At 46.6% G+C, this 24,356-nt stretch overlaps 1 long non-coding RNA gene across 1 annotated transcript in view; it reads left to right on the forward strand.

Moving 5' to 3' along the window:
* The first annotated feature begins 1,263 nt into the window (after window positions 1–1,263).
* LOC307139881 overlaps window positions 1,264–24,356 on the forward strand; it is a 25,816-nt gene continuing 2,723 nt past the window's right edge. The window contains exon 1 of the long non-coding RNA XR_013818184.1: window positions 1,264–1,550. This is a non-coding gene — a long non-coding RNA (uncharacterized lncRNA). The remainder of the gene's footprint in view (window positions 1,551–24,356) is intronic.

A 24,356-nucleotide genomic window follows, 5' to 3' on the forward strand; every position in this document is an offset into this window, starting at 1 on the left:
ATTGGCTCAACTTTACACTCTCAAGACCCTTAAAAGACACTAAAGACTAAAGTTACAAAGTCCATCTCACTACAGCGGCTCTACAATAACTTTATGAAGACGAGAATAGTTTCTGTGCGCAAAAAAACCCTAAATAACGACTTATATAGTGATGACGATTTCAAAACACGGCATCATGAAGCTTCGAAGCGTTATGAATCAGCGAGTCGATTCAGCGGTTCAGAGCGTTATAAATCAGTGAGTCGATTCAGCGGTTCAGAGCGTTATGAATCAGTGAGTCGATTCAGCGGTTCAGAGCGTTATGAATCAGTGAGTCGATTCAGCGGTTCAGAGCGTTATGAATCAGTGAGTCGATTCATGATTCTGATCACGTGTCAAACTGCCAAACTGCTGAAATTTGGCGATCCAAACTGCTGAATCGACTCACTGATTCATAACGCTCTGAACCACTGAATCGACTCACTGATTCATAACGGTCTGAACAACTGAATCGACTCACTGATTCATAACACTCTGAACCTGAATCGACTCACTGATTCATAATGCTCTGAACCGCTGAATCGACTCACTGATTCATAACGCTCTGAACCGCTGAATCGACTCACTGATTCATAACGCTCCGAACCACTGAATCGACTCACTGATTCATAACGCTTCGAAGCTTCATGAGGCCGTGTTTTGAAATCGTCATCTCTATATAAGTCGTTATTTAGGGTTTTTTTTGCGCACAAAAACTATTCTCGTCTTCATAAAGTTATTGTAGAACCATATAGTTCCATTATAGTAATTAATGACAGAATTTACATTTTTGTGTGAACAAACCCTTTAAATGAGTTCTGGAGAACCGCTTCTCTCGGCCCCCAGCGCGGAGGCTCCCAGGAGCCCAAATGAGCCCTGGGTCCAGATCACATTTCTCTCTGTCAGTGTGTGTGTGTGTGTGTGTGTGTGTGTGTGTGTGTGTGTGTGTGTGTGTGTGTGTGTGTGAGAGAGTTCGGTGACGTCTGCCCTGAAGACCTCAGTAAGTGGAAAGCGCGTGTGAAAGCCGTCCTGATGGGCCGAGTTTGATTTAGGAGTTGTTTTCCCGTGTGATGGGGCCAGAGGGCCCTCGAGGAGCCGGTCATGTGATCGCTGCCACGCTCTCAGTGTTTGCTCAGAGATTGTGTTTTTCCACCAGTGCTGTGACACAGGCCACATTGCCCAAACACACACGTCAGTTTTATTGTGATTTCATCATGTTCCTGAAGTTTGGCCCGGCCCGGCGTTACAATCGCTGGTGTGTGTGTGTGTGTGTGTGTGTGTGTGTGTGTGTGTGTGTGTGTGTGTGTGTGTGTGTGTGTGTGTGTGTGTGTGTGACCCCGAGGAACGGTTTACCGCTCAGAGTTTGCTCTGTCAAACATCATTAGACTTACTGGAGTTCTCCGATGAATTTAAAGTCAACATGAAATCAGCTTCAGCTCTATTTACACTCTTAACTCGTGTTCCTGAGAGTTCCTCGTCCTCATAGGGCACGTTTTGTTCAGTCTGGAAGCATGGAGATGAAAACAGCACAGGTGAGATTACTGGAGTGTGTTCTGAGGACACACACACACACACACACACACACACACACACACTCGAGGAGGTGAAGGAGGTTAATGACTCAATGATCAGGGCTTGTGTTTTACACCTGACTTTAGTCTAGAGTTTCCACCTGTGTGTGTGTGTGTGTGTGTGTGTGTGTGTGTGTGTGTGTGTGTGTGTGTGTGTGTGTGTGTGTGTGTGTGTGTGTGTGTGTGTGTGTGTGTGTGTGTGTGTGTGTGTGTGTGTGTGTGTGAGAGTGTGTGTGGTCAGGTCATGTCAGTCACCGGAGCAGCCCATCCATCATGTGCAACAGAGCAAAGATGCCATTTCACACACACACACACACACACACACACACACACACACACACACACACACACACACACACACACACACACACTCACTCATGTTGTGTTTTCATGTTTAATGGGGACTCTCCATAGACTTAATGGTTTATACTGTACAAACTCTATATACTCTCCCGTTACACTAACCCTACTCATCACACACACACACACACTCACATGTTTGTTTTTGTGAAATGTGAGGATATTCCATAGGCGTAATGGTTTTTATACTGTACAAACCGTATTTTCTATCCCCTTACACTGCCCCTAAACCTACCCATCACACACACACACACACACACACACACACACACACACACACACACACACACACACACTGCCCCTGCCCCTAAACCTACCCATCACACACACACACATACACACACACACACACACACACACACACTGCCCCTGCCCCTAAACCTAACCATCACACACACACACACACACACACACACACACACACACACACACACACACACACTACCCCTAAACCTAACCATCACACACACACACACACACACACACACACACTGCCCCTAAACCTACCCATCACACACATGCACACACACACACACACACACACACACACACACACACACACACACACACTGCCCCTGCCCCTAAACCTAACATCACACACACACACACACACACACACACACACACACACACACACACACACACACACACACACACACACTGCCCCTAAACCTACCCATCACACACACACACTGCCCCTGCCCCTAAACCTAACCCTCACAGGAGACATTCTGCATTTTTACATTTTCATAAAAACTCATTGTGAATGATTTATAAGCTTTTGTGCCCGTGGGGACCTCAATTTAGGACACGAGTCCCCATGAGTCTGTCTACAGTCAGGTGAAGTCCCCACCAGGCTAGAAAAACATGTACACACACACACACACACACACTACCCCTAAACCTACCCATCACACACACACACAAACACACACACTACCCCTACCCTCACACACCCTACACACACACACACACACAAACACACACACACACACACTACCACTACCCCTAAACCTACCCATCACACACTCACACATACTAATACACACACCCAAACACACACACACACGCACGCATACACGTCTGGCTACCTATCTTTGACTCTCCATAGGCTTAATGGTTTTATACTGTACAAACTGTATACTCTCCCGTTAGACTAACCCAACTCATCTCACACACACACACACACACACTCAGTGCCGCCGCTCCCATCACGCACTGTGCATAGGGCACCAAGTGCTCAGTCACATTACAAGTCAAATTTCATTAGGAATCCAATTTTTGGGAATTATCAAACATTAAGACACATCAGCACATCATTATGGGTTAGACAGTTGTAAGGGTTCAGGAAACATCGCCTCTTCCAGATGAACGTGCTTCCTACAGTGGCTGAGATTGAGCAGCACTTGTTGCAGAAATCCGCAGTGGGATTACAGATGTCAGAATATGTTTAAAGCAGCTCGACATTAACACTCGTCCGCTTGGAAAGCAGATTTTTAGAAGGGGCAAGATTAAAACGTCAAAAAATGAACTAGGCAATCACCAAAATACAATAATGATTCTGCATTAATTTTGAGTAATGGGCGATGGATAGTGGATAATATAACTACAATAAACTGACTCTAACAATGTTCCGCCTCTCGAGGAGAAATCACAACAAATGAGCGCCGCTCATAAAGACAAACTCACACGGTAAACATTACAAATTGTGCCGTTTTTATATTTATAACATATGAAACAGTTAAGCAAAATCACACGAGCAAGAGTGTGTTTTCCTGAATACATCACGACTGAACATGACATCATATGACAGATCCATAAACAATTAATCAACATTAAGCCTAATAAGTCACTTATGTTTTAGATGCAATATTGACTGTTTTTGTTCGGTTTCAGCAGCGAAAATAGTTCCAAACAAAGATCACAGCAGAACCATAACACATCTCACATCAACAGTGTGTGTGTGTGTGAATGATTCAGTGTTTCGGTTGAATCAAAGATTCAATGACCTGTTCGTAAACGACCGCTTCATTCTTGAACGAATCAGCCGTTTGAATGAATCATTTCATTAGCCGCGTTTCCACCGCAGGAACTTTCCCCAGGAACGAGGAACTTTGGTTTTGGTTTGGAACGATTTTGGTTTTTGAGGCCGTAAGTTATGACTTCAAACCACGACTCACGACTTTGTAGCGTTCCAGGCCAATTTACGTCAAACCGCCTGAGCGGTAGCTAGATGTAAACTAAGAATGGCTAACCTACGGGGCTTATGCTCATTTACAATCATTTCTATCGCCAAAGGTGCTTACTCCTTGCTTATTTGAGGGAAACGGAGGAGAAAAAACGGCGCATAAGGCTAGAGAAGCTGTTATACGTTTTATTTTACGTTATTTGTATATTTGGAAATGTATCTGGTATTCATTTATTCTTGCACTCAATGGCCCAAAAACTAGCTAACACTAGAAAAGCTGCTGATAATGCAGAACATTTGCGGATAAATAAGGTTAGAGCAATACCTTATATTTGGTTTTTAATGTACGACTTTCATAAACACCGCGTCCATAGTTTCTTCGCGGGCTATGTGACGTCAGAACTCGTTACTGGGAGTACATCGATCTAGTACGAGTTCACGGGGGGGAAGTCACGGGTTTGACTGTCGTTCCAGTGCACTTTCACGGGTAGAAGGTTGGAAAACGCGGCATTAGTTCCGGGTAAATATTTCCCCCTCTGAGATTCCCTGCTCGCGATGTAGTACTTTTTCAAAGTTCTGGAACTTTCGGGGGTGGGATTTGGGCGCTGAACATGCTTTTGCGAGGTTCGTTCTGCGTTCAGTAAATATCAGTCTTGCTCTTTCTTTCCGATGGCGCGCGTTCGTCTCAGCAATCTCTCGGTCAATGTCTGTAATAGCTGATAATAACACACGTCTTATTTTAAATCTAGCTTTACATGCTTTCAGAATACGCTTTAGTATCAGTGCTCGTCTCTTTTCCGCCGTTTTGTTAAAGGGTTAGTTCACTCAAAAATAAAAATTTCTGTCTTTAATGACTGAGCCTCATGTGGTTGGACACCCGTCAGACCTCCGTTCATCTTCAGACACAAATGAAGATATTTTAGTGTAAATCTGATGCTCTGAAAGGCCTCCATTGGCTCAACTTTACACTCTCAAGACCCTTAAAAGACACTAAAGACTAAAGTTACAAAGTCCATCTCACTACAGCGGCTCTACAATAACTTTATGCGCAAAAAAACCCTAAATAACGACTTATATAGTGATGACGATTTCAAAACACGGCATCATGAAGCTTCGAAGCGTTATGAATCAGTGAGTCGATTCAGCGGTTTGGAGCGTTATGAATCAGTGAGTCATTTAAGCAGTTTGAAGCGTTATGAATCAGTGAGTCGATTCAGCGGTTCGGAGCGTTATGAGTCAGTGAGTCGATTCAGCGGTTCAGAGCGTTATGAATCAGTGAGTCGATTCAGCAGTTTGAAGCGTTATGAATCAGTGAGTCGATTCAGCGGTTCAGAGCGTTATGAGTCAGTGAGTCGATTCAGCGGTTCAGAGCGTTATGAATCAGTGAGTCGATTCAGCAGTTTGGATCGCCAAATTTCAGCAGTTTGGCGGTTTGACACGCGATCCGAATCATGATTCAACTCACTGATTCATAACGCTTCGAAGCTTCATGATGCCATGTTTTGAAATCGTCATCACTATATAAGTCGTTATTTAGGGTTTTTTTGCGCACAAAAACTATTCTCGTCACTCCATAAAGTTATTGTAGAGCCGCTGTAGTGAGATGGACTTTGTAACTTTAGTCTTTAGTGTCTTTTAAGGGTCTTGAGAGTGTAAAGTTGAGCCAATGGAGGCCTTTCAGAGCATCAGATTTACACTAAAATATCTTCATTTGTGTCTGAAGATGAACGGAGGTCTGACGGGTGTCCAACCACATGAGGCTCAGTCATTAATGACAGAATTTACACTTTTGGGTGAACTAACCCTTTAATTACCTTTTTAGTAAACCAATACATAACCAGCAAAAGCAGCGCTGCTTGAATCTCCTCCAAACATGTTATTGTTGCAGACAGTGTCGCACAAAAATGTTGCGCGCAGTTCCACGTCTCTGGACTATAATTTGCCTAATCTTCACGGTACTTTAGACCACAGCGGAAACGCACACAGTCGCTGGTCTGGGGGGGAAAAGTTCCTGTAAAAAAAAGTTCCTGGTACAAATTGTTTTGGGTAATTTTGGTGGAAACGGGGCTAATGAATAACTCAATGACTCACTCATTAAGACGGTCACAGCGCGGTGGTTTAGTTTAATCTCTCCAACATTTATTATTTGAATATTCAAACATATTTAAAACAATCTCATAACTTTATTTAATGCAGTTGTAATTTTTTTTTGTTTAAATTATTTAATTTGTTTGGTAACAGCCCTATAGTGTCTTATTCTACAAATGTAATAAGATTAGGGAAAAAATGCCCTTTATAAAAGGAAAAAAATATGCAGATTTAAATATGTCAAAGCTGATCAAACACTGGTTAGAATATTGCTTCAGAATAAATTATATTTACAAAAAAAATTCCGGACAAGCAAATGTTTTACTCGGACAAGTGAGTGATAGATTTACTTGTCCGAGGGACAAGCATGTGAACCGGCTTAATATCGAGCCCTGTTTAAAGTACATTGTATTTAGTACTTAAGGTAAAGACGATAACATCTGTTATGCAAAGTTTCCATGCCAGTTCATGTCCTTTTCATTGTAAGTCAAATGATCCAGATTGATCCATTGAGATTCTCGCCGTTCGTCTTTAACGGCTCTCCTGTAATCGTTAGGCTGATTGGAGTCTGGGGGGCAGGTCTCTTTACATATTCAACATTTGCATTCTTGTGTTTTGATTGTCTCCTACTCTACTGTTTAAATCCCTCTCCCTAAAATGTAGATAAATTACAGTGTAAACTGTTTTGAGTTAGACTTGATGGCCACAGACGAAACAAGTTCTCAGTAAAGACTCTTGCTGAAGATATATCCAAGTCTCCTGGTCTCTGCTTCAACGAGGACTAGAGTTTCCAACACCCCCAATGCAAAGGCACATGACCAAGACTACCAAACACTATAGCTGGCATTTGTACCCAAGGTTCTCAATGGTAGAGATCAATGACTGGTATTTTAGAGTCTTAGAGCAGTCAGAGTCCTCCAGAAACAGGTCAAATGCACATGACACCTCAAATAGTTTTGCCATTCTGAGAGATGTTAACAATATCTGGTGTATTAGCAATTCCTAAAAAAGTGTTTACAGGTGAGTTGAACCATTGATAAACCGTGACCAGGAGGACCTACCTGTCGATTGTAGTCATCAATGAGGGAGTGGTCCAGTATGTCCCTAGCAGGAACCCAACTTCCTTCCTCCGGACTGTAACCCTCCCAGTCCACCAAGTACTGGAATCTGCGTCCCCTCCATCTAGAGTCCAGAATACGATTGACCGTATATGTTGGCAAGACGCGGCGGGGAGGAACCGGGACCGGCAGATTAATATGGGAATTAAAACAATTTTGGTAACAAAATCTAGTACGACGTGGGACCAGGGTCTCGAAGGAAGTAACCCATCTGGGGTGCGATTAGACGTCTTACAAACTGAACACGCCAAGACAAACTCCCGGATGCCATACCGGGCCGTTGCTTAACCAAAAACTTGGTTCTATTAACTCCTGGGTGACAAGCTACATTGGAATCCCATCGTATTACGTCGGACAGAACTCCCTCAGGCACAAATAATCGACTCGGTGGACCGCCGGAGGAGTTACCCCTTCCAAGGCCGACTTGACCTTCGACTCGACCTCCCATATCAGTGTAGAGATAATGAGTCTCTCGGGAAAAATGCACTCGGGAGTAGACGGGCGCTCGGAGAGGTCAAAAACGCGAGATAAAGCATCGGGTTTGATGTTTTTAGAACCCGGGCGATGCGAAAGAGAAAACTCAAAACGTCCGAAAAAAAGAGCCCACGAGAGTCTTTTAGCAGATCTGACGTATTCCAGATTCTTAAGATCGGTCCAAACTATAAAAGGAACCCCGGACCCCTCTAACCAGTGACGCCACTCTTCCAATGCAAGCTTGACCGCCAACAACTCCCTGTTACCAATGTCGTAATTACATTCGGCTGGCGACAAGCAATGGGAGAAAAACTCGCAGGGATGCATCTTGTCGTCCGAGGAAGATCGCTGGGAAAGAACCGCGCTTACCCCCACCTCCACCACGAACTGACGTGAAGGATCAAAGATTCAATGACCTGTTCGTAAACGATCGCCTCATTCTTGAACGAATCAGCCGTTTGAATGAATCATTTCAATAGCCGCGTTTCCACCGCAGGAACTTTACCCAGGAACGAGGAACTCGTTCGACCGCAGGGTCTAAATTAAGTTCCGGGTAAATATTTCCCCCTCTGAGATTCCCTGCTCGCGATGTAGTACTTTTTCAAAGTTCTGGAACTTTCGGGTGTGGGATTTGGGCGCTGAACATGCTTTTGCGAGGTTCGTTCTGCGTTCAGTATATATCAGGCTTGCGCTTTCTTTCCGATGGCGCGTGTTGTCTCAGCAATCGCATGGTCAATGTCCGTAATAGCTGATAATAACACACGTTGTCTTATTTTAAATCTAGCTTTACAAGCTTTCAGAATACGCTTTAGTTTCAGTGCTCGTCTCTTTTCCGCCGTTTTGTTAATTACCTCTTAAAAACCAATACATAACCAGCAAAAGCACTCGGGAGTAGACGGGCGCCGGAGCGGTCAAAAACGCGAGTTGGCAAGAATGGGAGCCGAAACAAAGCGGCTCTTCAGTTTGGAAAATGTAGCACCAGACCACCTGAACGTCGTTCTGGAGGAGGTCAAATCTGTCAAAGGCGTGGCTAGTTGGCTGAAATTACGAATGAAACGTCGATAGAAATTGGCAAACCCCAGAAACCTCTGTAGGGCCTTACGGGAATCTGGACTTGGCCAAATCTACCACAGCCTTAACCTTGTCGGGATCCATGCGCATTCCCTCGGACGAGATGATATACCCTAGGAACGGAACAGAATGTGCATAAAAAGCGCATTTCTCCGCCTTGACAAAAAGCCCATTCTCTAGCAACCTCTGGAGCACTAGTGTTCGTGAACGTGTTCCTGGAGAGAAGAAGAAAATATCAGTATGTCGTCCAGGTAGACATAAATGAACTGGTCAACCATATCTCTCAGCACGCCATTGACCAGTGCCTGGAAGACTGCAGGGGAGTTAGACAGCCCAAAAGGCATCACTAAATATGCAAAATGGCCCCCAGGGGGTATTAAATGCAGTCTTCCATTCATCCCCCTCCCTTATGCGGACCAAATGATAAGCATTACGTAAATCTAGTTTTGGGAATACTAATGCTCCCTGCAACCTCTCGAAGGCTGAAGACATCAGCGGCAAAGGATACGTATTCTTTACCGTGATGTTATTTAACTCTCGTTAGTCAAGGTCGCAGAGACCCATCCTTCTTACCCACAAAAAAGAACCCCGCCCCCGCTGGAGAAGAGGAAGGGTGGATAAACTCGGAAGCTCGAGAATCAGAAATGTATTACTCCATGGCCTACCTTTCTGGATAAGAAACTTGAAACTTAAAGTAAGATAAGAGACTTGCCTAGCAGTAGATCTATAGCACAGTTATAGGGACGATGAGGAGGAAGAGAAGCAGCCCGGGACTTACTGAACACCTCCTTCAGGTCGAGGTACTCCTTGGGCACATTAGACAAATTCCCCGTCTCCTCTTGAAACACAGAACTAGATACAGACGAACGGGCAGACACAAGACAAGAGGCATAGCACTGATTACTCCAGGCAGAGACTGAACTCGGTGATGAGGAATTTCAGTGAGATTACCGGAAACAGTCAGTGTAACAGAGTCAGTGGTGTGCGTGATGGTATTATTAATATTTATATTTTATGCATTTGGCAGACGCTTTTATCCAAAGCGACTTACATTGCCCTTATTACAGGGAGTAAAGTGCCTTGCTCAACACTGGTGGTGACCGCTGGGATCGAACCAGCAACCTTCTGCATATCAGTTCCATGGTTTAACCCACTGGACCACCATCTCACACTGGTGGGAAGTGTTTGTCCATTAAGGGCGTGAACAGCAATGGGTTTGCAGAGGGGAGTGACAGGGATCTGGAGGTGAGTAGCCAGAGAAGAATCCATAAAATTACCCTCCGCTCCGGAATCCTGCCTGCCCATTGCACTCTTTCTGGAAGGAGAGAAGCGGACGAGGATTTCCCCAACGATGCTCCACCTGACAGTAGCCTCCTCTCTACTGTTGGGCTTGATCTTTTACTGGACACTGGTTGAGGAAATGCCCCGCCGCGCCACAACACAGTCCCTGACAAAAGTCTTGTCGCTTGTGTACAAATTGACCTGAAGTGCCGCTGAAATATATTTCTAAGAAATGGCTCATTTTAATCCCAACAGCTTTTGTAATAATGTTTCAGTGCAAAACAAAACTGTTAAAAAGTATTCTAATATTCACAGCTTGGTAAAGTCAATTTTTGCAAAGACATAAGTGTTGTCGCCTTGTCATATGAGCGTCACCTGTGACCAATAATGGATCAATTAGGTCTCAGGTGTGTATAAAAAGAACCCCAGTACACTAGACCTTCACATCAACTGCAACTAGACCTCTGCAAACATGCCTAAGATTCACCCTGAGACTAAAGTTTTGATTATCAAGAGGCTGAAGACCAGATCCACTGCTGATGTGGCAGACACCTTCAATGTGTCTCAGCGTCAAGTACAGAGGATAAAAAAAAGATTTGAAGAGACTTGAGACGTTTTTGACAAGCCCAGGTCAGGCAGATCCTGCAAGACAACTGCTCGAGAGGACCGTTTGTTGGCTCAAAAGTCCAAGGCCAGCCCATTTTCCACTCTAGCAGAGCTTTGCACCTGAAGTCCCTATGTCAACCAGAACAGTTTGTCGGATTCTGTCTCGAAATGGCCTCCATGGTCGAATCAGTGCCCAGAAGCCAGCACTAAACAAAAGACTAAACTGTGTGGCAACAGCCTGCTAAAAGGATGGACGCTGGAAAAGTGGCAGAAGGTGGATTTTTCAGATTCAATCTTCTGTTGAATTACACAACAGTCACCGCAAATATTGCAGGAGACCTACTGGAGCCCGCATGGATCCGAGATTCACCCAGAAAACAGTGAAGTTTGGTGGCGGAAAAATCATGGTCTGGGGTTACATCCAGTATGGGGGTGTGTGAGAGATCTGTGGGTGGAAGGCAACATCAATAGTCTAAAATACCAAGAAATCTTAGCTACCTCTTATATTCCCAACCATAAAAGAGGCCAAATTCTGCAGCAGGATGGTGCTCCATCGCATACTTCCATCTCCACATCAAAGTTCCTCAAAGAAGATCAAGATGCTCCAGGATTGACCAGCCCAGTCTCCAGACATGAACATCATTGAGCAAATGTGGGGTAGGATGAAAGACGAAACCAAAGAATATTGATGAACTCTGGGAGGCATGCAAGACTGCTTTCTTTGCTATTCCTGATGACTTCATCAATAAATTGTATGAATCCTTGCCAAACCGCATGGATGCAGTCCTTCAAGCTCATGGAAGTCATGCAAGATATTGAATTTGGATCTCACAGCACCACTACTTAATTTGCTGACATATTTTTGTATTTGCAATAAATTCGTTCAATTTCTGTATAGACGACAAAACTTTTGACCTTTCTGTCTTGATTAAATGATAAATCTTTTTTCAGTGAAACATCATTGGGAGGGTTTTAGCTTTTCGTATGAGCTATTTCTAACACCAATTGATTAATTAAAAGTCAGGTTAATTGCAGGTGTTTCTACAAAATAGATAAGCGACGAGACTTTTGTCAGGGACTGTAGAGACGACGACCCCCAGCTCTACAATGCTCTCTCTCCTCCGGGGAAAGCCCAGCTCGACTCACCTGCATGGGCTTGGGATCGCTGACCGTGTCCCTTATGCTGCGTTCACACCAAACGCGAATAGAGCGTCTGGCGCGAGTGATTTTAATGTTAAAGGGTTAGTTCACCCAAAAATGAAAATTACCCTCATGTCGTTCGACACCCGTCAGACCTCCGTTCATCTTCAGACACAAATGAAGATATTTTAGTGTAAATCTGATGCTCTGAAAGGCCTCCATTGGCTCAACTTTACACTCTCAAGACCCTTAAAAGACACTAAAGACTAAAGTTACAAAGTCCATCTCACTACAGCGGCTCTACAATAACTTTATGAAGCGACGAGAATAGTTTTTGTGCGCAAGAAAAACCTAAATAACGACTTATATAGAGATGACGATTTCAAAACACGGCATCATGAAGCTTCGAAGCGTTATGAATCAGCGAGTCGAATCATGATTCGGATCGTGTGTCAAACCGCCAAACTGCTGAATCGACTCACTGATTCATAACGCTTCGAAGCTTCATGATGCCTTGTTTTGAAATCGGTCATCATGATATAAGTCGTTATTTAGGGTTTTTTTGCGCACAGAAACTATTCTCGCCTTCATAAAGTTATTGTAGAGCCGCTGTAGTGAGATGGACTTTGTAACGACGTCTTTAGTACCTTTTATGGGTCTTGAGAGTGTAAAGTGCATTGAGCCAATGGAGGCCTTTCTGAGCGATCGGATTTCAACTAAAATATCTTCATTTGTGTTCCGAAGATGAACGGAGGTCTTACGGGTGTCGAACGACATGAGGATAAGTAATTAATGACATAATTGTCATTTTTGGGTGAACTAACCCTTTAAGTTAATGGAAAGGCGCGTTGACGCGCGTCTGGAGGTCCCGCGGCACGGAAGGCGCGTTTTGCGCGGCGCGAAGGACGTGAATCCGCCTCATTCGCACGTCCAGTTCACGAATTGAGCGTCTTGCGCGTTACACGCGAATGGTGCTGTTGTGCATTCACATGTTTGAAGCGAATTCGCGTCTGACGCCCGAGTTGAAAAATTTGAACTTTGGCGTCAATTCGCGCCGCGTTAACCAATCAGGAGCCTGCTTGCTGCTGTCACGTGGTAAAGTGACGTGTATGAGAAACCCTGCATAAATTAAAAAAGTACTATTGTGTCACAAAATGTAGTTTTAAAACTTTTTCAGGTGGTAATATAGTTGTTTAAAGCTCAAATTTGTGGTTTATTTATAAAGAAAGCGCCTATTTAAAAAAAAATAATCTTGTGTTTTTGGAGTTGTGAGATCCAGGGGATAACCGGGCGATCACCGCTCATAACCCCAGCTATTCATGCTTAATATATATTTTTAATGATAATGAAACTAGATGCGGTTTTGCCGCTCTATTCGCGTTTGGTGTGAACGCAGCATAACGAGGAACTCGAGGGGCTCAGGAGATTCTCTGATACCCCTTTTCCACCAAAGCAGAGCTAGAGCTAGATCGGAGCCAGAGCCTAGTTTCAAATCGGTTCTTTGTGTTTCCACACCCAAAGCCCAGCTCCGAGCCAGGAAAAGTGGTTCTTAAGTAGCTCCAAAACATTGCTGGGCTAGAACAGGGCTAGAAGTAAGAACCGATTCCGTCAGGCGCTGGGGGCGGAGTCAACAAGACCAACACACACTGAGATCCGCCATTGCTGAAATAGCAGCTAATGGAGCTAATGGAGCTAACAGCTGCTGCTCGTTTGTAATCTCCGTCTATACAAATGACGGCGAACTGCATGAATGCGTTGGATTCGCTGTGTTTTCGTTGTGTTTTGATGTCGCTGTAGGATCGTAAAGCCATGTGAATCAATAGTAACGCAACGTTTGCTTTGTTGATGGAAGGCTTGTTCGCAGCGGTGCAGAGACCGATCGCCGTATGATAACCAGCGAGAGCATACGACTCCTTATGCTTTTGATTCACTCATGCGTTTTTTTTTTAATATCATACGTGGATCGGTCTGCGCAGAACTAGACATGTGCCGGTAAACGGTAATACGATATATTCTGTAAAAACTGCTTTCTACCATCTTAAAAATATATCTAAATTACGGCACATGCTCTCAATGCAAAATGCTGAACAGTTAGTTCATGCGTTCATGACCTCAAGGTTAGATTATTGTAATGCTCTACTGGGTGGTTGCCCTGCTCGCTTAATAAATAAACTCCAGCTGGTCCAAAACGCAGCAGCTCCAGTTCTTACTAGAACCAGGAAGTATGACCATATTAGCCCAGTTCTGTCAACACTGCACTGGCTGCCTATTAAACATCGCATAAATTTTAAAATCTTACTTATTACTTACAAAGCACTAAATGGTTTATCTCCCCAATACTTGAGCGAGCTCTTAACATATTATACTCCATCACGTCTACTGCGCTCTCTAAACTCTGGCCAGTTGATCATACCGAGAATATCCAAATCAACTGCAGGCGGTCGATCGTTTTCCTATTTAGCACCTAAACTCTGGAACAGTCTTCCTAACATTGTTGGGGAAGCAGACACACTCTGTCAGTTTAAATCTAGACTAAAAACACATCTCTTTACTGTGGCATACACATAAAACACTTTTTCAATGAAATGATTGTTAGGCTGCATTAACTACTGAAGAGACACTGAAGAGTGGAGTAATGATGCTGAAAATCCAGCTGTGATCACAGGAATAAATTATATTTTAAATTATTTTAAAATAGAAAACCATTATTTTAATATATTTCGCAATATTGCTGTTTTTTATCAAATAAATGTAAGCTTGATGAACATAAGAGACTTATTTCATAATGCTGCATAATATTCAAAAATAGTATAATAAAGTCCTTTCACGTAACCATTTCGCCAGTCACTTGGGTTTTGTTAACTTTGATAGTTTCATGAAATAGTAAACGGTGTATCAATATACATAAAAGTGAATTTAACACTACTTACCATTAATGCGACGTTTGCTGCTGTGGTTTTGTGCAGGGATTTGTTTGTTGTCAGTTAAAATCCATTTTGTCAGTGATGCAATTTATAAAATGAGACAAACCGCAGGAAATCGTTCCACAAACGTTAGTTCGTCTGTCCATGTCATTTTCAACCGATTTATGAATAAGAACAGAAAATTACCGCTTCACATCGCCCAATGGAATTTGAACTTGCTTTGCCAGATCACGATTGGTTGGTGTATATACATGACAAACGGGCATTGGTGAATTGTGTAATACTTTAAAATATATAGCTAATATATAGATTTTTAATTAAATCAACACATTAGCTCTGATTATCGATATTAAAAAAATATTGGTTTACTTTTTTCCGTAAGGCCACACACTCTCTGAAAGGACCATATTTGGCTCGAGAGCCGTTTCCGAACAGTGGAAAATCAGCAGTCAATCAAAACGCACGCGATCCATAGCAACGCATTATGGCAACGCCTCAACAGAAATTGTCCGACTTTTGAGCCGTTCGTTACTATTGTAAACATTGTCATGTTATAATAATCACATTTATTTAGTTTTATTGACCACGATATTATCATTGATGTGTCTGAGAGGGGCACTTTTGATTCATTTTGAAAAAGGGCAGGGGCTCGAGCACCCAAAGCCCCCCCCTCTGCATGTGCCTGCACACACACACACACACACACGTTTGTTTTTGTGAAATGTGAGGACATTCCATAGGCGTAATGGTTTTTATACCGTAAAAACCGTATTTTCTATCCCCTTACACTGACCCTAAACCTACCCCTCACACACACACACACACACACACACACACACACACACACACACACACACTCTCTTTACTTATATTTATATATTCTGGATGAACACAGTAGTGTGTGTGGAGAACGCTTCTCTGAGTGAGGAGAAGGACTTTCACTCCTTCGGGATCCAGTCGTCTGTTTTCAGACTGAACGTGTGTGTGTGTGTGTGTGTGTGTGTGTGTGTGTGTGTGTGTGTGTGTGTGTGTGTGTGTGTGTGTGTGTGTGTGTGTGTGTGTGTGTGTGTGTGTGTGTGTGTGTGTGTGTGTGTGTGTGTGTGTGTGTGTGTGTGTGTGTGTGTGCAGAAAGAGTTTGCGCTTGCTTCAGTGCCTGCGAGGCGTTTAGACTACGTTAACAGGTGTTTCCCACACACACACACACACACACACACACACACATGTAGTGTTTTCATCTTTTATGGGGACTTTCCATAGGCGTAATGGTTTTTATACCGTACATACCGTATATTCTATCCCCCTACACTGCCCCTAAACCTAACCCTCACAGGAGACATTCTGCAATTTTACATTTTCAAAAAACATCTCTTAGTCTGATTTATAAGATGTTTTCCTCATGGGGACCTAAAAATGTCCCCACAAGGATGAGGATTTCGGATATTGCCATCTTTGTGGGGACATTTTGTCCCCATAACGTGATGATTACCAGTCCACACACACACACACACACACACACACACACACACACACACACACACACACACACCGCTAATGAGCTGCTTTAAGAGCCTCACATTATTCGGCCATTAGGAAAGAGAAACACAACACATTCAGCTCTCAAGCTCATGTTGTATTTGGGCATTTTTGCAAACCGCCGGCTGAAACGGAACAGTTCGCTGAATCAGGTGTGTGTTCTTCACACTCCTCACACTGAATCAAGTGTGTGTTCTTCACACTCCTCACACTAAAGCTGATCAAGAGACTAATGATGTTGATTTAGCTCAGCTGGGCCTGATGACTGCTTTACTAATGAATATCAGCAGCATCTGCCCTTCAGAGCCATGATCTGCCATGATCTCCTGTTAGTGGGTGGGATATATTCTGCCTGTCCGTCTGTCAGTCTATATATCTGTCTGTCTATCCGTCTATCCTCTGTCTGTCTATCCCTGTCTGTCTGTCTATCCGTCTATCCTCTATCTGTCTATCCCTGTCTGTCTGTCTGTCTATCCGTCTATCTGTCTATCCCTGTCTGTCAGTCTATATATCTGTCTGTCTGTCTGTCTGTCTATCCGTCTATTTGTCTATCCCTGTCTGTCTGTCTGTCTGTCTGTCTGTCTGTCTATCTGTCTATCCCTGTCTGTCAGTCTATATATCTGTCTGTCTGTCTATCTGTCTATCCCTGTCTGTCAGTCGATATATGTCTGTCTATGCGTCTATCTGTCTATCCCTGTCTGTCTGTCTGTCTGTCTTTCTGTCTATCCCTGTCTGTATGTCTCTATATATCTATCTGTCTGTCTGTCTGTCTATATATCTGTCTGTCTATCCGTCTATCCTCTGTCTGTCTATCCCTGTCTGTCTGTCTGTCTATCCCTGTCTGTCTGTCTGTCTGTCTATCCGTCTATCTGTCTATCCCTGTCTGTCAGTCTATATATCTGTCTGTCTGTCTATCTGTCTATCCCTGTCTGTCAGTCTATATATCTGTCTGTCTATGCGTCTATCTGTCTATTCCTGTCTGTCTGTCTGTCTGTCTGTCTGGCCGGTTCCGTCTATCTGTCTATCCCTGTCTGTCTGTCTGTCTGTCTGTCTGTCTGTCTGTCTATCTGTCTATCCCTGTCTGTCAGTCTATATATCTGTCTGTCTATGCGTCTATCTGTCTATCCCTGTCTGTCTGTCTGTCTTTCTGTCTATCCCTGTCTGTATGTCTGTCTGTCTATATATCTGTCTGTCTGTCGTTCTGTCTATCCCTGTCTGTCTGTCTGTCTATCTGTCTATCCCTGTCTGTCTGTCTGTCTATATATCTGTCTGTCTGTCTGTCTGTCTGTCTGTCTGTCTGTCTATATATCTGTCTGTCTGTCGTTCTGTCTATCCCTGTCTGTCTGTCTATCCCTGTCTGTCTGTCTGTCTGTCTGTCTGTCTATATATCTGTCTGTCTGTCTGTCTATCTATCCATCTATCCCTGTCTGTCTGTCTGTCTGTCTGTCTATATATCTGTCTGTCTGTCTATCTGTCTCTCCCTGTCTGTCTGTCTATATATCTGTCTGTCTGTCTATCCGTCTATCTTTCTATCCCTGTCTGTCTGTATATCCCTGTCTGTCTGTCTATATATCTGTCTGTCTGTCTATCTGTCTATCCCTGTCTGTCTGTCTGTCTGTCTATCCGTCTATCTGTCTCTCCCTGTCTATCTGTCTGTCTGTCTATATATCTGTCTGTCTGTCTGGCCGGTTCTGTCTGTCTGTCTGGCCGGTTCTGTCTGTCTGTCTATCCCTGTCTGTCTGTCTATCCGTCTATCTGTCTATCCCTGTCTGTCAGTCTATATATCTGTCTGTCTGTCTATCTGTCTATCCCTGTCTGTCTGTCTGTCTGTCTGTCTGTCTATCCGTCTATCTGTCTATCTCTGTCTGTCTGTCTGTCTATCCCTGTCTGTCTGTCTGTCTATATATCTGTCTGTCTGTCTATCTGTCTATCCCTGTCTGTCTGTCTGTCTATATATCTGTCTGTCTATCTGTCTATCCCTGTCTGTCTGTCTATATATCTGTCTGTCTGTCTATCCATCTATCTATCTATCCCTGTCTGTCTGTCTATCTATATATCTGTCTGTCTGTCTGGCCGGTTCTGTCTGTCTGTCTATCCCTGTCTGTCTGTCTGTCTGTCTATCCCTGTCTGTCTGACTGTCTATCCGTCTATCTGTCTATCCCTGTCTGTCTGTCTATCTGTCTATCCCTGTCTGTCTGTCTGTCTGTCTATCCGTCTATCTGTCTATCCCTGTCTGTCTGTCTGTCTGTCTATCCCTGTCGGTCTGTCTGTCTATATATCTGTCTGTCTGTCTATCCCTGTCTGTCTGTCTGTCTGTCTGTCTATATATCTGTCTGTCTGTCTCTCTGTCTATCCCTGTCTGTCTGTCTATATATCTGTCTGTCTGTCTATCTATCCGTCTATCCCTGTCTGTCTATATATCTGTCTGTCTGTCTGTCTATCTGTCTCTCCCTGTCTGTCTGTCTGTCTATATATCTGTCTGTCTGTCTGTCTGTCTGTCTATCCCTGTCTGTCTGTCTGTCCGTCTATCCCTGTCTGTCTATATATCTGTCTGTCTGTCTATCTATCCGTCTATCCCTGTCTGTCTATATATCTGTCTGTCTGTCTATCTATCCGTCTATCCCTGTCTGTCTATATATCTGTCTGTCTGTCCGTCTATCTGTCTCTCCCTGTCTGTCTGTCTGTCTATATATCTGTCTGTCTATATATCTGTCTATATATCTGTCTGTCTATATATCTGTCTATATATCTGTCTGTCTGTCTGTCTGTCTGTCTATAACTGTATAAGATTTTCTAGATTCTACAATTATATGTATTTCCTTGCATTTAAATTCAATTGCAATTCTGCATTCAAATATAATCCAAATACTGAAATTGAAGTGAAAACATTTTGAATCGACACAACTGTGCATCCCACAGCGAACAATGCTACACACTATATATCAGGCATAACATTATGACATTATGGCCAGTGAAGTGAGTAACACTGATGATCTCCTGTTAGTGGGTGGGATATATTAGGCAGCAAGTGAACATGTTGTCCTCAGAGTTGATGTGTTAGAAGCAGGAAAAATGGGCAAGAGTAAGGATTAGAGCGAGTTTGACGAGGGCCAGATTGTGACGGCTAGATGACTTTAAGCGTCTGCAGTGGTCAGTCTCTATCAAAGACCAGTGGAGAACCGGCCACAGGGTCATGAAGGACCAGTGGAGAACCGGCCACAGGGTCATGGAGGACCAGTGAAGAACCGGCCACAGGGTCATGAAGGACCAGTGGAGAACCGGCCACAGGGTCATGAAGGACCAGTGGAGAACCGGCCACAGGGTCATGAAGGACCAGTGGAGAACCGGCCACAGGGTCATGAAGGACCAGTGGAGAACCGGCCACAGGGTCATGAAGGACCAGTGGAGAACCGGCCACAGGGTCATGAAGGACCAGTGGAGAACCGGCCACAGGGTCATGAAGGACCAGTGGAGAACCGGCCACAGGGTCATGGAGGACCAGTGGAGAACCGGCCACAGGGTCATGGAGGACCAGTGGAGAACCGGCCACAGGGTCATGAAGGACCAGTGGAGAACCGGCCACAGGGTCATGGAGGACCAGTGAAGAACCGGCCACAGGGTCATGAAGGACCAGTGGAGAACCGGCCACAGGGTCATGGAGGACCAGTGGAGAACCGGCCACAGGGTCATGAAGGACCAGTGGAGAACCGGCCACAGGGTCATGAAGGACCAGTGGAGAACCGGCCACAGGGTCATGAAGGACCAGTGGAGAACCGGCCACAGGGTCATGAAGGACCAGTGGAGAACCGGCCACAGGGTCATGAAGGACCAGTGGAGAACCGGCCACAGGGTCATGAAGGACCAGTGGAGAACCGGCCACAGGGTCATGGAGGACCAGTGGAGAACCGGCCACAGGGTCATGGAGGACCAGTGGAGAACCGGCCACAGGGTCATGAAGGACCAGTGGAGAACCGGCCACAGGGTCATGGAGGACCAGTGAAGAACCGGCCACAGGGTCATGAAGGACCAGTGGAGAACCGGCCACAGGGTCATGGAGGACCAGTGGAGAACCGGCCACAGGGTCATGAAGGACCAGTGGAGAACCGGCCACAGGGTCATGGAGGACCAGTGGAGAACCGGCCACAGGGTCATGGAGGACCAGTGGAGAACCGGCCACAGGGTCATGGAGGACCAGTGGAGAACCGGCCACAGGGTCATGAAGGACCAGTGGAGAACCGGCCACAGGGTCATGAAGGACCAGTGGAGAACCGGCCACAGGGTCATGAAGGACCAGTGAAGAACCGGCCACAGGGTCATGAAGGACCAGTGGAGAACCGGCCACAGGGTCATGAAGGACCAGTGAAGAACCGGCCACAGGGTCATGAAGGACCAGTGGAGAACCGGCCACAGGGTCATGAAGGACCAGTGAAGAACCGGCCACAGGGTCATGAAGGACCAGTGAAGAACCGGCCACAGGGTCATGAAGGACCAGTGGAGAACCGGCCACAGGGTCATGGAGGACCAGTGGAGAACCGGCCACAGGGTCATGGAGGACCAGTGGAGAACCGGCCACAGGGTCATGAAGGACCAGTGGAGAACCGGCCACAGGGTCATGAAGGACCAGTGGAGAACCGGCCACAGGGTCATGGAGGACCAGTGGAGAACCGGCCACAGGGTCATGGAGGACCAGTGGAGAACCGGCCACAGGGTCATGGAGGACCAGTGGAGAACCGGCCACAGGGTCATGAAGGACCAGTGGAGAACCGGCCACAGGGTCATGAAGGACCAGTGGAGAACCGGCCACAGGGTCATGAAGGACCAGTGAAGAACCGGCCACAGGGTCATGAAGGACCAGTGGAGAACCGGCCACAGGGTCATGAAGGACCAGTGAAGAACCGGCCACAGGGTCATGAAGGACCAGTGGAGAACCGGCCACAGGGTCATGAAGGACCAGTGAAGAACCGGCCACAGGGTCATGAAGGACCAGTGAAGAACCGGCCACAGGGTCATGAAGGACCAGTGGAGAACCGGCCACAGGGTCATGAAGGACCAGTGGAGAACCGGCCACAGGGTCATGGAGGACCAGTGGAGAACCGGCCACAGGGTCATGAAGGACCAGTGGAGAACCGGCCACAGGGTCATGAAGGACCAGTGGAGAACCGGCCACAGGGTCATGAAGGACCAGTGGAGAACCGGCCACAGGGTCATGGAGGACCAGTGGAGAACCGGCCACAGGGTCATGAAGGAACAGTGGAGAACCGGCCACAGGGTCATGGAGGACCAGTGGAGAACCGGCCACAGGGTCATGGAGGACCAGTGGAGAACCGGCCACAGGGTCATGGAGGACCAGTGGAGAACCGGCCACAGGGTCATGAAGGACCAGTGGAGAACCGGCCACAGGGTCATGAAGGACCAGTGGAGAACCGGCCACAGGGTCATGAAGGACCAGTGAAGAACCGGCCACAGGGTCATGAAGGACCAGTGGAGAACCGGCCACAGGGTCATGAAGGACCAGTGAAGAACCGGCCACAGGGTCATGAAGGACCAGTGGAGAACCGGCCACAGGGTCATGAAGGACCAGTGAAGAACCGGCCACAGGGTCATGAAGGACCAGTGAAGAACCGGCCACAGGGTCATGAAGGACCAGTGGAGAACCGGCCACAGGGTCATGAAGGACCAGTGGAGAACCGGCCACAGGGTCATGGAGGACCAGTGGAGAACCGGCCACAGGGTCATGAAGGACCAGTGGAGAACCGGCCACAGGGTCATGAAGGACCAGTGGAGAACCGGCCACAGGGTCATGAAGGACCAGTGGAGAACCGGCCACAGGGTCATGGAGGACCAGTGGAGAACCGGCCACAGGGTCATGAAGGAACAGTGGAGAACCGGCCACAGGGTCATGGAGGACCAGTGGAGAACCGGCCACAGGGTCATGAAGGACCAGTGGAGAACCGGCCACAGGGTCATGGAGGACCAGTGGAGAACCGGCCACAGGGTCATGAAGGACCAGTGGAGAACCGGCCACAGGGTCATGAAGGACCAGTGGAGAACCGGCCACAGGGTCATGAAGGACCAGTGGAGAACCGGCCACAGGGTCATGAAGGACCAGTGGAGAACCGGCCACAGGGTCATGAAGGAACAGTGGAGAACCGGCCACAGGGTCATGAAGGACCAGTGGAGAACCGGCCACAGGGTCATGAAGGACCAGTGGAGAACCGGCCACAGGGTCATGAAGGACCAGTGGAGAACCGGCCACAGGGTCATGAAGGACCAGTGGAGAACCGGCCACAGGGTCATGAAGGACCAGTGGAGAACCGGCCACAGGGTCATGGAGGACCAGTGGAGAACCGGCCACAGGGTCATGAAGGACCAGTGGAGAACCGGCCACAGGGTCATGGAGGACCAGTGGAGAACCGGCCACAGGGTCATGAAGGACCAGTGGAGAACCGGCCACAGGGTCATGAAGGACCAGTGGAGAACCGGCCACAGGGTCATGAAGGACCAGTGGAGAACCGGCCACAGGGTCATGAAGGACCAGTGGAGAACCGGCCACAGGGTCATGAAGGAACAGTGGAGAACCGGCCACAGGGTCATGAAGGACCAGTGGAGAACCGGCCACAGGGTCATGAAGGACCAGTGGAGAACCGGCCACAGGGTCATGAAGGACCAGTGGAGAACCGGCCACAGGGTCATGAAGGACCAGTGGAGAACCGGCCACAGGGTCATGAAGGAACAGTGGAGAACCGGCCACAGGGTCATGAAGGACCAGTGGAGAACCGGCCACAGGGTCATGAAGGACCAGTGGAGAACCGGCCACAGGGTCATGAAGGACCAGTGGAGAACCGGCCACAGGGTCATGAAGGACCAGTGGAGAACCGGCCACAGGGTCATGGAGGACCATTGGAGAACCGGCCACAGGGTCATGAAGGACCAGTGGAGAACCGGCCACAGGGTCATGAAGGACCAGTGGAGAACCGGCCACAGGGTCATGAAGGACCAGTGGAGAACCGGCCACAGGGTCATGAAGGACCAGTGGAGAACCGGCCACAGGGTCATGAAGGACCAGTGGAGAACCGGCCACAGGGTCATGAAGGACCAGTGGAGAACCGGCCACAGGGTCATGAAGGACCAGTGGAGAACCGGCCACAGGGTCATGAAGGACCAGTGGAGAACCGGCCACAGGGTCATGAAGGACCAGTGGAGAACCGGCCACAGGGTCATGAAGGACCAGTGGAGAACCGGCCACAGGGTCATGAAGAACCAGTGGAGAACCGGCCACAGGGTCATGAAGGACCAGTGGAGAACCGGCCACAGGGTCATGAAGGACCAGTGGAGAACCGGCCACAGGGTCATGAAGGACCAGTGGAGAACCGGCCACAGGGTCATGAAGGACCAGTGGAGAACCGGCCACAGGGTCATGAAGGACCAGTGGAGAACCGGCCACAGGGTCATGAAGGACCAGTGGAGAACCGGCCACAGGGTCATGAAGGACCAGTGGAGAACCGGCCACAGGGTCATGAAGGACCAGTGGAGAACCGGCCACAGGGTCATGGAGGACCAGTGGAGAACCGGCCACAGGGTCATGGAGGACCAGTGGAGAACCGGCCACAGGGTCATGGAGGACCAGTGGAGAGGACCATATGTCTAACCAAATTTGAAGTTGATATCACAAAAATTGAAGTTTCCAGGAGATTTTGTTGAGGCGCTGTACCAAAAACAGCCACCGGGTGTCATTGAAATTCCATTGATTGTTTTCTTGATGCATTTTCCTGTAAATTTCTGTCCAAATGTCACTTCCATAACAAAACAGTCCCCAAATATGGACCCTTGAGACTCAGACCTTTCCGACGATATGTGTCAAGATTAAAAAAGATTTTGATTATAGAGTCGTTAAAATAAATGTTGTGATTTGAAACATGACTCCGCCCACTAGGGGGAGGAGCTCGCTAGACGAATTTAAAGTACCATTTCCATGGTAACGCAA

Source organism: Gobio gobio, assembly GCF_949357685.1.
Source record: "Gobio gobio genome assembly, chromosome: 16".
In the NCBI taxonomy this organism is placed as follows: Eukaryota; Metazoa; Chordata; class Actinopteri; order Cypriniformes; family Gobionidae; genus Gobio; species Gobio gobio.